Source organism: Eleutherodactylus coqui, chromosome 11 (assembly GCF_035609145.1).
Source record: "Eleutherodactylus coqui strain aEleCoq1 chromosome 11, aEleCoq1.hap1, whole genome shotgun sequence".
Lineage (NCBI taxonomy): Eukaryota > Metazoa > Chordata > Amphibia > Anura > Eleutherodactylidae > Eleutherodactylus > Eleutherodactylus coqui.
Window position 1 is genome coordinate 123,355,124 of NC_089847.1, and position 14,364 is coordinate 123,369,487.

Genomic DNA, 14,364 nt, shown 5'->3' on the forward strand with positions numbered 1-14,364 from the left:
GGATCTGCCATGCAGAAGCCCGGGAAAGTTGTGTGACAAACCCTGCTGAACCTGTAATGGCAGCTACGTGGGTAATGACCCAGCTTTCCCTTAGTCCTACATGGAAAACCTGCTTAAATATGCAGGGACGTGCTGGAGATCTCAGCAATACCAGCCAGACCATGCCATTCAGGAGTCTGTGAAAGCTGGGTGAGGAGTGCACTTGGCCCTGTAGTCATCATTACCAATTCTTTCACCAAAACATTAGTTAAAGTGACCAGCAGCCAGTAAACAGAGGGGCGCCAACGGCAGCCAGACCCTGCGCCAATCACTGCTGCCGAGTATCTGGTAGCCTCCGTCGGCCGAAATCCCGTTGCGATGTGCAGCACGACGTAAGCGGAGGCGGTCTGACAAATAGAAGTCACGCTCAATTTGTGGCGCAAAACCCCGCGATGCAACGAGTCGATTCTGTGGCGAAAATCCACACACCGATTTTCGCGTGGATTTAGTCCACGTGTGCCCGCACCCACATCAGCGCACCCCCATTACATTCTATGGGGGCCGTTGGCACACACAAAAGACAGAAAGAGCTTTTTCTTCACGATCAAAATGCGGGCACAGAATTCGAAAATGTGAACAAACTGAAATCAGCGGGTTCTATTCTCTGCGTGCAAATTTTGCTTGTGCGATACGCCCGTGTGATGCCAGCCGAGATGACGTGTTGGGCACCTCAGCACCTGGCAGTCATCTCTGCGGTAATAGTTCGTGCGCTTTCGTATATAGCAAGGATCGCTCAACGAATGGCGGTAGAGCGGGGGGGGCAGAGAATTCCGGCCGGCCGCCTCCATTCAGTAGTTCAGTGTAAATCCCGGCAGCGGCTGAACGATCATTCAGCTCCCTGCGATACCCTGAAGGAGCGGCCGTGTACGGGGGTCTTTACGCCATTCTCAGGGGATACAGTCTGCATCCCAAAAGTCTGACCCCCATGTCTATGGAAGACCGCAGCATAAACCGCGTTGTCCGCAGCGGATCAGCATGCTGAGTAAAACTTCACAGGTCAGTGCGACATGTCAGAAGTGAGATCAGTGGGGGTCCGGGGGTCCGTACAGGAGCTGCGGCGCTCACCTGACTGCTGTGCCCGTTGGCGGTCTTCATGCTCTTGGCAGAGAGATCCATCCGTGAGGCGTTCGCAGGCAGCAATGACAGACTAGGCACTCTGTGCTCAGATGAGTGCAGCAGCCCCTTCCATCCAGCAGTTAGAGGGGTCTCAGCACTCGGACCCCCGCTAATCAACACTTGACATGTCGCTTTGACATGGCAAAAGTTTTTAAAAAGTGCAGTAATTGTAGTCGATGCCGATAACCCGCGTGCGGCGTCCCGACCAAGTGAACAAAGTGAAACGTTGCTTTTCCCAATGCGGATTTCAAATCTGAGGGTGGCAAAAATCTGCCACAGGCTACAGTGCGGTCTTCAATGGGAAGTGCAATACCAAGCCTCACCACTGCAGTGGGAACGGAGCAGTTTGCTTCCTGCAGAGATCAGCTCAGTGCATGAGCCAACCTGTCTGGTGAACGGCTGATCAGCAGGGATCCTGGGTGGCAGACCCCCTCATCCTACTACTGATGGTCTAACCCAAAGACAGATCAAAAGTTTAGAACCCCTTTAAACATTGGACCACCATTCAGACTGGGCTTCCCAATTCATCAACAGGCCACCATAATTTCAGTAAAGACCAAAACAAAAATGAAAAGAAAGGGGAGTGGGGGGGGGGGGGGGGGTATGAAACCATGCATAAGAATACAGTCATATGCCAATCGGGGTCAGGGGCACATTAGGTGATCGCCCCTATGGGCACTGGCACTTGGGTAACTGGCATCCTGTGTAGATCAATACAAATGCCTGAACACAATATATATGGTTATTTCTAGTGGAAATGGGCAATATCCGCTGTGCGAAGCCCGATTTAAACCAGTCCATTAAACACGTGCCCGTGTGCCGCTGGCATCACTTCATTTCTGCTCTCCTAACGACCTACAAGAATGTAACGGCCACGTGTCCTGCGTGCGTCCAACGAGCGCCGTATGTCTAATTAGACTCCCTGCGACGCTCAGTCTCTTACCCTTGTAATAAACCGTATAATTAGGCTTCACGCCCGGCGCCCGCGCCCCCACATAGCTGGGAGAGGCCAGCGGTTGGCATAGTCCTGCAGCAAAAAGCACACTGGCACCGGACCTTGGTAGAAGTAATGGCATTTTTCATCAATGCCAGTTTAATAACACCGAGTGCCCACGGGGCCCGGGAACGCAAAGCCGCGTTATTACAGCGACGGGAGGAAAAATGTGGAAAATGCATAAACTGCAAGGGAAAAAAAACAAAAACTTTGTTTCTAAAGCCTTTGCTTGCTGTCAGTGAACGAGAACAACCTTGTTTGTATGCCATAAACACTGGCCTGTCCTAGCTCTGCTCACAGCTGGAGGTTCGTTACAATGGATGAGTCCAGGCAATCCTCTGAGCTAATAGCAGCGGCACGAGGCTCTAATATCCTCCATGACGGACACTTAGGCGCAGACCCGGCACAAAATAGCGCAGCGTGCTGAAGGGCAAGACGGAACCCAAACAGACCCCATTATAAAGCAGCAGACCGCTCTGTCCGTATAACAGCGGCGCGGGTCGTTACTGCATCGAATACAATGGGAGCTGTGCCTGCAATACCAGCCATGGCCAATATAATATGGACAGCGCTGTCTGCTTCCGGCTCTGTGGGCAGTGACGGGGCTCAGCCAACAGCTGATCAGAATAGTTCCTATATAGCGGAGGCCGGTCAGCAGCAGTAAAGCCCCGGAGGACCCCTTAAAGGGGTGTCAGGAGCTCCTCTTTTCGGTAATAGGCCAGATCCATATTTCCCACTCCCATAGCAGAACAGAGCGGTAAGCCAGCTTTACGGATACACTGTGACAAACTGCATATGTGAATGGTTTGTAAGAGGGGTTTTCCTGAACAAACCCAATGAGGACTAACAGGACGGCAGAAAGTCCCAACAGAAGCGTGGACCGATTCCCGAGCAGCCTGTAATACGTCTCACAGCAGCGGGTTTGTTACAGTGGAGTATCCTCCACGCCGCCGGCTTCCCGGATACCGAGCCTGCCTGGAAACGCACTGGAATGCGCTGATGTACACTTAGTGGACAGCACATCTCAGCATACGGCGGTCGTAGGGGGTCACCATCCACTTCGACTTCTGCCCAGCCGCCGTCTTCCAAAAAGATCAGAGTCTTAAGTGATGCCGGAGATCAGTATCTGCTCTCAGCGTACAGGAGACGCTCCTCGCATCGGGTTTCAGATGTTCAAGCAAAAAAAAAAAAATCAATTTCCTGCCCCGGCAAAATCCAACACCTCAAGATATAATACACGAGCGGACGACCGCACAGCGGGGGGTACAGCACAATACTGGCACCGCTTAGAGTCCATCATGGACCTCTGCAGCAGCAGGGGTCTGCCATATAAGATCGCCAGTGACCAGCTGATCTACAAATCCGGTGTCCGTGCTGGATGCAGACAGCGCTGTATGTACTGCAGTGGCCATGATTGGTAGTGCAGCCGCAGCTCCCATTAAATTCAATGAGTACTAAACTGGGCGGCTGCACTACAGACAGTGCTGTCAGCGGCTGGCGGATCCTGAGCGGCAGATCCCACCGATCAACTATTAGTGAGCTAGGATAGGAAAAGTCCTGGACAATCCCGGAACCAGAATAGCAGAATGGGATTTGTGTTAATCAAAGATGTTCTGCAACAGCCAAGTAGTGTATTTTATAACCCCCTGCCTTAGCTGCTGCAGAACCACTTTATAAAAAAAGAATGAAGCGCTTTGACATCGAATTCAATAACATGACGACTGGACTATTACATTGCCGCAGCTGCTGCAGAACCCCTTTTAAAAGTTTCATATCAATCATAACCAACTGACAAATTCAGTACTATTCTGGGTAAAACCGTCGTTCCAGGACAAAGCAGCGGTCGCCGGTCATCATTCGAGGATTGATATACCCCCCCCCGGCGGGACTCCGATGGCTGCAGAGGGTGCATATAATTTAAAACCCTGGATAGAATTGAATGGGTTAACTAAGCTTAAAATTAACAAACCGTTAGTTACACTCGCGGCAGGAACCGCCGCCGGCTTAATACCGCCGCGGCTAAAAAAAGAACCAATTAAAATGACTTTAATTGCCTTTTTTTGCAGTAGCCCCTCCTCACGGCGGGAGATCAGCCCAGCTAATTGCACAACTCGCTTCGCTTTTCTCACCTGACGCGTTCCCTTAAACTACGCCTAAAAGACGGTTCTCTTTTTCTCATACCGCCGCCGCTGTATTTACCGCCCTCGCATGCAAGATAAGATACATTGTCCGTGCAAATGATTTCCGCCGCTCTAGCTTGATATTCCTGAAGCAGACAGCTCTGGATGAGCAGCACAGGCCCATCCGGGGTGTTCGCGTTCACGCAGTGCAATCAACATATCAAACAAGAAGCCTTCTGTCGGCGCGAAGGAATTGCGCGGTGAAAAATGTCCGAGCCTGACAGGTTGATTGACAGAATCCCATCAGACGCTCCATTTTCTACCGGTGTGAATCTCCGGCAGCGCTAAAGCGCCTAATGGGCGAGACGATGGAAAGGAGCGGATGACGGGGACTGCAGATTCGCGTGTCCTCGGTCACATCAGGTGAGGTGCAGCGGTGACATGTGACCTCGCAGCGCCCCACTCCCGGGACTCCATGGCAGAAAGCACACAAGTGCCATCTGTCGTGTTCAACGCGGAGGCCTGAAACGCGCGAGCGAAAATATAGAAGAGCGTGACAAAGAGGCGAAGGCGATCCCCGCCGGACTCCCAGCGATCCGTATACGGCATGGAGCTGTATATATAGAGAAGCCAGCTGCTAGACAACAGACTGCAGCAGGAAGCAGAAGACGTCTTGCAGCTTCAGTATAAGGAGTCTTAGATAGCACCCCGATACTAAGCAGCCCCCCATGTAGGATAGGGGTGTGATTGGCTGTTCGCCAGTACTTTGCCCCTCACCATATAGCATTTTGCGGGGAACTGGTGTAGCAATAGGACCCTTATCTGGGATTTCGGCAGGATGGCCGATTCTCGAATTCTAAGGGGGCTCCAGATTAATGAGGTCAGGGAAAAGTTTAAATTTCGACACCCAATCCTTTTGTCTCTCCTGAAAGGAAGCCGCTGCCAGAGGTGTTTGGCTACAGATTTTTTTATTACTGTCCAAGGTAAACACATTAGCATTCGCCGAACTGAGCCCTCCCGTGTCTAGGGGAGCAATAGCACTTGGACGAACAAACATCTGGCTGCCAAATTATACATTTTTTTCTTTATCCAAAAGGATAACTTTATAATCACGGGGGTCCAGAGAATAGAGCGGAGGTCCACAGAGCGGTCAGACCTCTACAGAGCGGGCAGACCTCCGCAGATCAAAGTTGCCCTCTATGCTGTGGATGACTTTGCAAACCCCTTCTAGGTGCCATTCGCAGTTTATCGGAGACCTCCAGTTTCTCTAATTTTATTAAACCCTTTTTCTAAATCCTAAAGTAGCGCCACTCTTGCCCATGGCGGTGTCTGGTATTGCAGCTCAAGTGAATGCTGCCGAATTGTAATACCAGATGCAGCTCACAGACATGAGTAGTACTATACATGTATATATCCCTTCTCCTGATTTTGGGCAACCTGGTTCTCGGAGAACCAGGGGAGGAGCAGGAACAGTCCTTGTACTAAGTAGTTGCCGCTCGTCATGATCGGCCGGGGCAGTTAAATTGCTGTGTGCATGCAGACACTCAGCGGTGTGGAGGGCTACAAAAGAGGGAGGGGGGCACAAAAAAAAAGGAAAAAAAGTAACAAAAATAACTCTTGCAAAGAATCAGCATAAAAACACAAGAGGGACAGATTGCGCTGCGAAGTGCCGGCGCCTCTCATACAACAGCCGCCGCTTCTCACGGACGGCCCACCATTCACACTCTGTAATTAGCAGCTGTCAGATTCTTTATGTTCGCAGCTCCACAACGAGCCTCATTAACATAATCCCAGCTCTGCGAAAAATAAAAACCCCTTCGTATCATCTCTCACTTTTCATCGCTGCAGCTGGGAAGCATCTCTGGCAAATCCCAGCATTAACCGTGCGCACAATCGGCGCCTTCCCGTACGGCGCGGACACGAGAGACTCGCTGCATCTGCAGGGTTATTATTGCCGGGAACAAGAGCTTCCGACCATGAATAATAAACAGGCGGACCGAGCCGCGGTCCAATATATCACGGGAGGGGCGCGGGTACAGTAACAGCCGCCTTTGGAGATCACTAGAAGAATGGCGCAGTGCAGACGAGTATGCTGCCTGCCTCTTAAAGTAGTGCAATTAAAAAAAAAACGGGTTTCAGAAACTTGTCCGAGTGTGTTTGATGATGAAGGTCTGAGTGTGACCCCGGAGTCACCAGTATGGGGGTCCGATAATCCAGAACCTGCAGTAGCCGACAGGTTACAGGGACCCTTAAGACCTCCAGAGAGAACGGGGCGGACAGACTTGGTTCCCCAACAAGTCTGGAGCATTTGGTTTCTTAGTGCTCCATGTTGTACTGTTCCTCCTGGAAATATATGACAGCTGGGCGTCACCATTCCATTTGACAACAGGGTGTGACAACCCTCCAAAATCTGGCAGTCATTAATGATTGGACAGTCAGGCACCGCCCCCTTGTCAGTGGAGCATATAACTTGTCAATTAAAAGGGGTTTTCAGGAAGTTACTACTGATCTGCTGTATGGCTAATCCTCAAGGCCGCTGTCTGGGAGGAAAGCCGCCTCCGAGACCTCCAGCTCCGACCTGATGAAATCCATCCCCACTGCACTAACGGCGGGCCAGAAGATCAGCCCATCCCAGGGATCCACTATGGATGACCCATCCTGAGGACGGCCCATCAACACTACTCGCCCGGAAACCCCCTTTAGTACTGCAGCCCGTTGGCACTTTAATGACCAACTAACTTTTCAGACGAGGGTCTGTTGCTTGCAGGACCAGCTGTACCCCAAAATGAGGGGGGGGGGGGGTGCAGTTTGACATTTTTCCACTTTTGTCATTTTCCACTTTTGTCCCACTAAAATACTTGAATATCGCCATCCTTATAATGCACTGCTATACTTCAGTATTGCGATGTATTATAGAGCCCACAGAGCTCAGCCGGATGCCCGTGTCAGGCTCCTCATACAGCACTGTAAAAAAGGCGCATGCATCAGAATAAAGGCTGCCGCATGAAGGAGTGTGGACGGCTAGTTAGGGGTTAAGGCTAGGGATACCTTGTGACTGCAGCAAGGATCACCACTAAGCCCTGTGACCTTGTGCTACTATTAGAGGTAATGGGATTGCAATACAAGCCAAAGGATGCTGCAACCTGCAGGTCATTACGAAAAACATAAAAATGGGGGGGGGGGGGGGGGGGGTGCGGAACAAAAAAACAAAAAACAACACATTGGGGTTGGATATTTGCAAGTCATGTTTGCTGCAGCCTGCAACATGCACTGCGACCCCATTGACTTGCATGGAAGCACAAGGTAGCGAGGCGATCTTTGTTAGTGCAGCCCCCATCGTAGCCGGATAACTCTAGCCTTACTCATTTTCAGGAGGAACAACAGAGGAACGTCATAATTCAGATTAGATTACTAAAACTAAGAAGCATATGAGAGCTCACTTATAAAGGGGAGAATCTTCAGTAAGACCAGGCTGGCGGACGCTGGGGGCCCTCCCCGATCAGTAGAAGGGGCCCCCAGCGTTTCCTTGGTCCAGGAGCAGCGGCACACCCATAAATAGTCTTAATTATAGCACATCAAGAAAACAGATTCTCCAAGATGACACCTGGTTATTAGGCCGACCCCCCCGCACGCCTCAGCGCGGCGTACCCATGGATACAGTATGTATCTCCCCCTTCCTACTGTATGCGGCCGCCTTTCTGACAGCTGCTAGAATTTGCAGGCATTATCTATGTAACCATCCGCAGGACTCATCGCATATACAGACCTGGAGCAGCTGGGAGCGGTGCGGAGAGACGGCGGAGCGCACAGGAGCCGCCATGTACCCATACACCGGTCAGACTACAGACCCCTCCGATATACTTCACTGCTGGCTGCACTGTCCTACTGATCTAACCAAGTGTCAGTCCATACTGCAATGTTAGAATTATAGCAACAGCAAGGTGGTGGGTCCATAAAAATTGTCCGTGACGGACTTCGCTGCGGTATTCCGCTTGGGGGGCCAGTCACGGCCATGTACATAAAGGCCTTAAGGGTCCACAATGGTAAAAAAAAAAAATTGCTTGTAAATTGCCTACGCCAACCCCCCCCCCCCCCTCCCCTAATGCCAGGTCCTTCACAGACATTCTTGCCTAGAAGTTTTCAGATGAAACTGTGTGTGATTGTAACATTATAAGTGATTACACTATCAGTAGAAGGATTATTGTGGAGAACCGACCCCTTGTAGGGAGGCTCTAGTACCCTGTTGTACCACCTCTAGCTTGGATACAAGATGTGATACAGGAGGGCATGGAGGCTCTAGTACCCTGTTGTACCACCTCTAGCTTGGATACAAGATGTGATACAGGCGAGCATGGAGGCTCTAGTATCCTGTTGTACCACCTCTAGCTTGGATACAAGATGTGATACGGGCGGGCATGGAGGCTCTAGTACCCTGTTGTACCACCTCTAGCTCGGATACAAGATGTGATAGAGGTGGGCATGGAGGTTCTAGTACCCTGTTGTACCACCTCTAGCTTGGATACAAGATGTGATACAGGGGGCATGGAGGCTCTAGTACCCTGTTGTACCGCCTCTAGCTTGGATACAAGATGTAATATGGGCATGGAGGCTCTAGTACCCTGCTGTACCGCCTCTAGCTTGGCTACAAGATGTGATACAGGCGGGCATGGAGGCTCTAGTACCCTGTTGTACCACCTCTAGCTTGGATACAAGATGTGATACAGGCAGGCATGGAGGCTCTAGTACCCTGTTGTACTGCCTCTAGCTTGGATACAAGATGTGATACGGGTGGGTATGGAGGTTCTAGTACCCTGTTGTACCACCTCTAGCTTTGATACAAGATGTAATATGGGCATGGAGGCTCTAGTACCCTGTTGTACCACCTCTAGCTTGGATACAAGATGTGATACAGGCGGATATGGAGGTTCTAGTACCCTGTTGTACCACCTCTAGCTTGGATGCAAGATGTGATACGGGCAGGCATGGAGGCTCTAGTACCCTGTTGTACTGCCTCTAGCTTGGATACAAGATGTGATACGGGTGGGTATGGAGGTTCTAGTACCCTGTTGTACCACCTCTAGCTTTGATACAAGATGTAATATGGGCATGGAGGCTCTAGTACCCTGTTGTACCACCTCTAGCTTGGATACAAGATGTGATACAGGCGGGCATGGAGGTTCTAGTACCCTGTTGTACTACCTCTAGCTTGGATACAAGATGTGATACGGGTGGGTATGGAGGTTCTAGTACCCTGTTGTACCACCTCTAGCTTTGATACAAGATGTAATATGGGCATGGAGGCTCTAGTACCCTGTTGTACCACCTCTAGCTTGGATACAAGATGTGATACAGGCGGGCATGGAGGTTCTAGTACCCTGTTGTACTACCTCTAGCTTGGATACAAGATGTGATACAGGCGGGCATGGAGGTTCTAGTACCCTGTTGTACCACCTCTAGCTTGGATACAAGATGTGATACAGGCGGGCATGGAGGTTCTAGTACCCTGTTGTACCACCTCTAGCTTGGATACAAGATGTGATATGGGTGAGCATGGAGGTATACAAGTTCTGTATGGTATCCTGCAGCATATCACTCCACATTTACTGTAATTGAGCCTCTAGGATCCTGCAAACTTGTAGGATGTGGAAGTTGGCGTCCCACATGGTCCCATACATGTTCCATTGGTGATGAATGTGACGACCAGGCTGATCACCTTGTGTGCCTTCACACATCCACTGGTCCAACACCCCCTAACAGTCTGGTCAGAACGTCTGGTGGGGGACAATTCATCACTACGACCATCCAGCTTCTCACATCCCAATAATACGCCCCTCTCAGACTCTGGTAACGGGGTGAAATCTCTTCTCTGCGTCGTAGAGGCATCTAGTGGTCAACAAGCTTTACACAAGCGGAAGAAGAGGTCACTACACACAAAACCTCTGAGATCCTCTTATAGGCCAAGGGGGAACCACTTTTAGGGTCTCCGGTGACAAGACCGTCCATCTAATTACCCCATAACTCTCATCATTACAGATCTGCAGGACGACAACTTATTCTAGAGGGCGGGATTGTAAAAAACAAAAACACACAGTGTATAACCACAAGGCGGCGCAACATTTCTGTCCGGTGTAAAAGCCAGTTATGGAAACCGTACAAGACCGAGCCAAGAGGTTTCCGTCTCACTAGTGGTTCACATGGGCGCACGTCACACGGTGCTGAGGCCAATGATTTGTATCGGGCCCCTCACCAGCGTTCCATAACTCACGCCATTTCCTAGTACTCAGGATTACAGGCGATGGGGATTTACGTACAGAACAGACGCCCATCTGCTGCGCACGGTGTATTTTCCAAGACCCGGGACCCCACGCCCCGGCCAGCGAGCCGCTCGACCGTATTCACAGCGGTGACTTTTTGCGCAAGTTCTGTCCTAGTTCCTTCCCCAGCGTTTTCTGCGGGATGGATTGAACCAGTGCTAGATCAAAAAAAGCGCTGCGCAGGAAGAGCCTTAAGGCGCCTTCACACTTACGGTTTTCTTGCACGTTTTTGCTGTGCTTTTTTAACCCGAAAGTCAATAAACTTACTAATGCTAAAAGCAAATCGCACCGGAAATCACAAGGAGTCGGCACTATTAGGAAGTCCCACTGACCACGGAAAAAATAAATATCGTGCTTTGCGCAGATTAGATTCTACACAAAGTTTTGGGATGCAATTTTCTAATACTTTGTGCATAACTTTTCCACCTTCTTCAAGAACTCTGCTTGCAGTCAGTGACTAGAAACGTTTCCATCTAGGAGGCTGAAAACCTTTTCTTCCACCATTAAGGGCCATATTGCCGCTCACATGAATTGCATATATTATGTGCACAAAAAAGATGGCTGCGTGTTCTACCCAACACAGTACATGGCGATGGGCACCCTGTATGCAGTTTCATGGTGTACTAGCTGCATGCATATATATCCTACAGCCCATACGCTGAGAGACGCGCTGGTGAGCCCCAGCCTTGGGGTGCGCACACACGCAGCAGGTCTACACTGCAAAATGCTGACTATTAGACTAGTCCAGGTGTGGAAAACAAGATACAAAAAGGCAGCAGCTTGTTACACTGTATCAGTAATCAGCCGGATCCGAGGACAGGGACTTCACTGTATTTAGCTCACAGAGGATTACCGACACATTGTAATAAGCTCTTAGTCGTGTGACCGCGGCCGCATGGATAGTCAGCCTCTGCGTCTATAATGAGGAGGTTTACACTCAATGACAGCAAGCCAAACACTATATGTAATCCCCTCTGCCAGGCTCCCTCCGACAACACTTCTGTATCTCCTCATTGGATGCCAGGGGGCGAACAAGCTGCAGCGAACACCCCAGTGACTTGTGGATGAGGGTATGGAGCCAGACAACGCTTCTAGGTCAGGATTACAGCAATATCACAGAAGTCAATGCAGTCACAATGCAAGTAGCTGCGACCAAAGTTGGATTTGGGTGTGATTTTTGGGTCATGGTGCCTTGCAAGCCGTAGTGTGCCGCCATGGACCATTACATGACCAGATCGCAGGGCTACACGGATCTGTGGTCACATAGCTGTTGTATAGCCCCGGCTTCATCCTACGATGCGGACGGCCAGTTGGGACCCACAAAGTGTTGTGAACTCGGAATCACCGGAACGCACAAATGGAAGAACTGTCATAGTTGCATAAGACTCAATGATGCTGGGGTCAGGCTGGGGCATAAATCCGTACCACGGATACCAAAAGAGCAGCAAAAATGCACTAGGTGTCCAAGCCTGCTTACCCGCACCCCCCCCTCCCCCCCACATGAATATATTTTGGGCCGTGTGTATTAAAAGGACAATTTCCTGCTATAGCACCAAGTGCCTTATACTTACCCGTCCTCTGCCATGGGGACCTGGCACCATTGTCCCACCGTCCTTCTGGCAATTGCTGAGAAGGTCACAGAAAGTCAACTGACCACTACAGCCAATCAGAGGCCGTCCTGGCATTATGGCGCCCAGGATGCGAGCGCTCATGCCAGAAGAACAAGCAGTGACGCTACAGCGAACTGGTGGCTTCTTGTGACCAAACAGTCCCCGGGAGGACGGCAGGGTGACGGCGCTGGAGCCCCGTGGCAGAGAACGGGGATTAAAGATCGCTCATGTAAGTTAACCCATTGAAGTCACAATCTGCCACTCACACACCCGGCTGATCGGGTGCCCATGCCATCAGCACCGCCACGCACAGGGGACAGAGGGCAAGCAGCTGCTCTGACCCGTGTGGTGGCTGGCGCTTGTAATGGCAATAGTAGGTGTGCCTGGCCAACCCCTTTAAGGCACAGCTATAGCAGGAAAGTTGCTTCATAACCGGACAACCCCTTTAATCCACGGTCAGCACTTGCCCCATTATAGGCCTATGACATTCATTTTCCCATGAATTGCTAAAACCGGACAGCGAATGCGCTGGTGTCCGTGGGCGGTCCGATGCGACCTGCGCCCGAGCGTGTGCCTAGCCCATGAATGCTTCTCTCCCAAGTAGGGGATTGATAGTCAAGTAAAAGATCCACCAAACAGGGCAATCCCTTAAATTGGATCAGCGAGCGAACGGTTTCATCTATGTTCCCCGTCTACAAATCCCAAATCATAGAGGCCCCTTAGAAGAGACGCATGATGTCCTATGAGGCTGCACTACAACCTCCTCCTCCTGATCGTTACTCACGTAGAAGAGTCCTTGGCAGACGAGACGTCTCACCAGTTCCTTCCTCACAAACATTGGCGCGCACTTATGCGGAGACATTCGCAGCGCGCGGAGCAGATGTACACAAACAGCTCTTCAGTCTCCTCCTAGTAGGGCGCACACGCCAACAACATAGGAAGCCCGGCGCGGTGAATCACGCATGGGGAAGGATTTCCTCCGACTCCGGGGTCCCAACAATGCAGCAGTCACATCGATTTTCTACGCTCTGTATTTAAGCCTCTGCTAGCGAAAGCTGCAGCAGAGCCGAGTTTGCCATTTGGCACAAGTCATTGTGCATTGAACTCCTTCGTAAATGAGCATCACTGCCACAGATGTAGCAGAGCTAATAATGCATCAATGCTGCCTGGTTTGTGAGAACTCACAGCATAAGAGAAGGCTTATCTGCAGTCCTATGTAAAAACAGGTCATGGTAATAAATGGGTTAGAGAGGACCTGTCAGATCTGTTTTAGTAAACTGTTGGATTCCACGTGCTACAGAATTGCGAAAGTATCTCGTCTTAGAACTCTGCATTGTACGGTTCTCACTATTCCTCCTGGAAATGTAGGACTAAACTGACAACTGGGCGCCACTCGAGACCACGGCCAATCAGCGGAGCGGAAGTAGTGCCGACCCGTGTTAGTGGCCACTGCTGGTATTTGAAAGCTGTGCCTGCATCGATTTCAATGAGCGCTGCATCGGTAATTACCAGCACCGATCACCACACAGGGGTCGGCACCGCTCCCACTCTTCACCCCTGTGTGTTGTGATGCTGCTAATGGATGCTCAATAAGCAGGGGTCTCCAGTGACGGACCCCAGCTGATCAACTATTGATGACTATACCGAGGATAGGCCAATAGTGTTTGCCTGGAAACCCCCTTTAATGCGTGTATGCAGGAGAACACCGAATACGTTTTACACTTGCACAGCCCTCCTATATGGTTAGCTCCTAGAACCCTCCTACAACCCCTCCTGGTAAACCACAGTCACTTCCTATATTGATTTCTATTAAAAATGTTCTGCAACTTTCTTATGCAATTTGAGTTTTAATCCCTTATCATTAGCAAACATCTCTACTTGTGGGCAGCGAATGGGAACATGCTGGGTTACATCTGGGGACTGAAGACGTGTCCGGACTTCATAACTCACCACTAAGGGTCTGCAATTATTCTATCCAGCCTATTGGATCTATCCGCAGTGCTAATCTGTAGCCGCTCTCACATCTGGGTTTGTCTCCATCGCAGATCTGGCTCAAAATACCAAAAAAGAAAAGACGCTGCGAGCAAGTAGGGCTTGTGCCCAATAGCCGGGCAGCTAAGCAGAAACAGAACGGACCCCATTATAGTCAATGGGGTCCATTTGGTGCTGTT

The 14,364-nt window shown here is 50.5% G+C and overlaps 1 protein-coding gene across 2 annotated transcripts in view; it reads right to left on the minus strand.

The window, feature by feature from the left end:
- TP53I11 (tumor protein p53 inducible protein 11) overlaps nucleotides 1-14,364 on the minus strand; it is a 48,396-nt gene that overhangs the window by 19,044 nt on the left and 14,988 nt on the right. Inside the window, exon 1 of one of the 2 annotated variants that reach the window (XM_066583476.1) lies at nucleotides 12,978-13,081. The exons of the other annotated variant lie outside the window; for it this stretch is intronic. The gene's annotated coding sequence lies outside the window, so the exon portion shown is untranslated. Of the gene's footprint in view, nucleotides 1-12,977; nucleotides 13,082-14,364 lie in introns of those variants that run through there. 2 annotated transcript variants of the gene reach the window in all.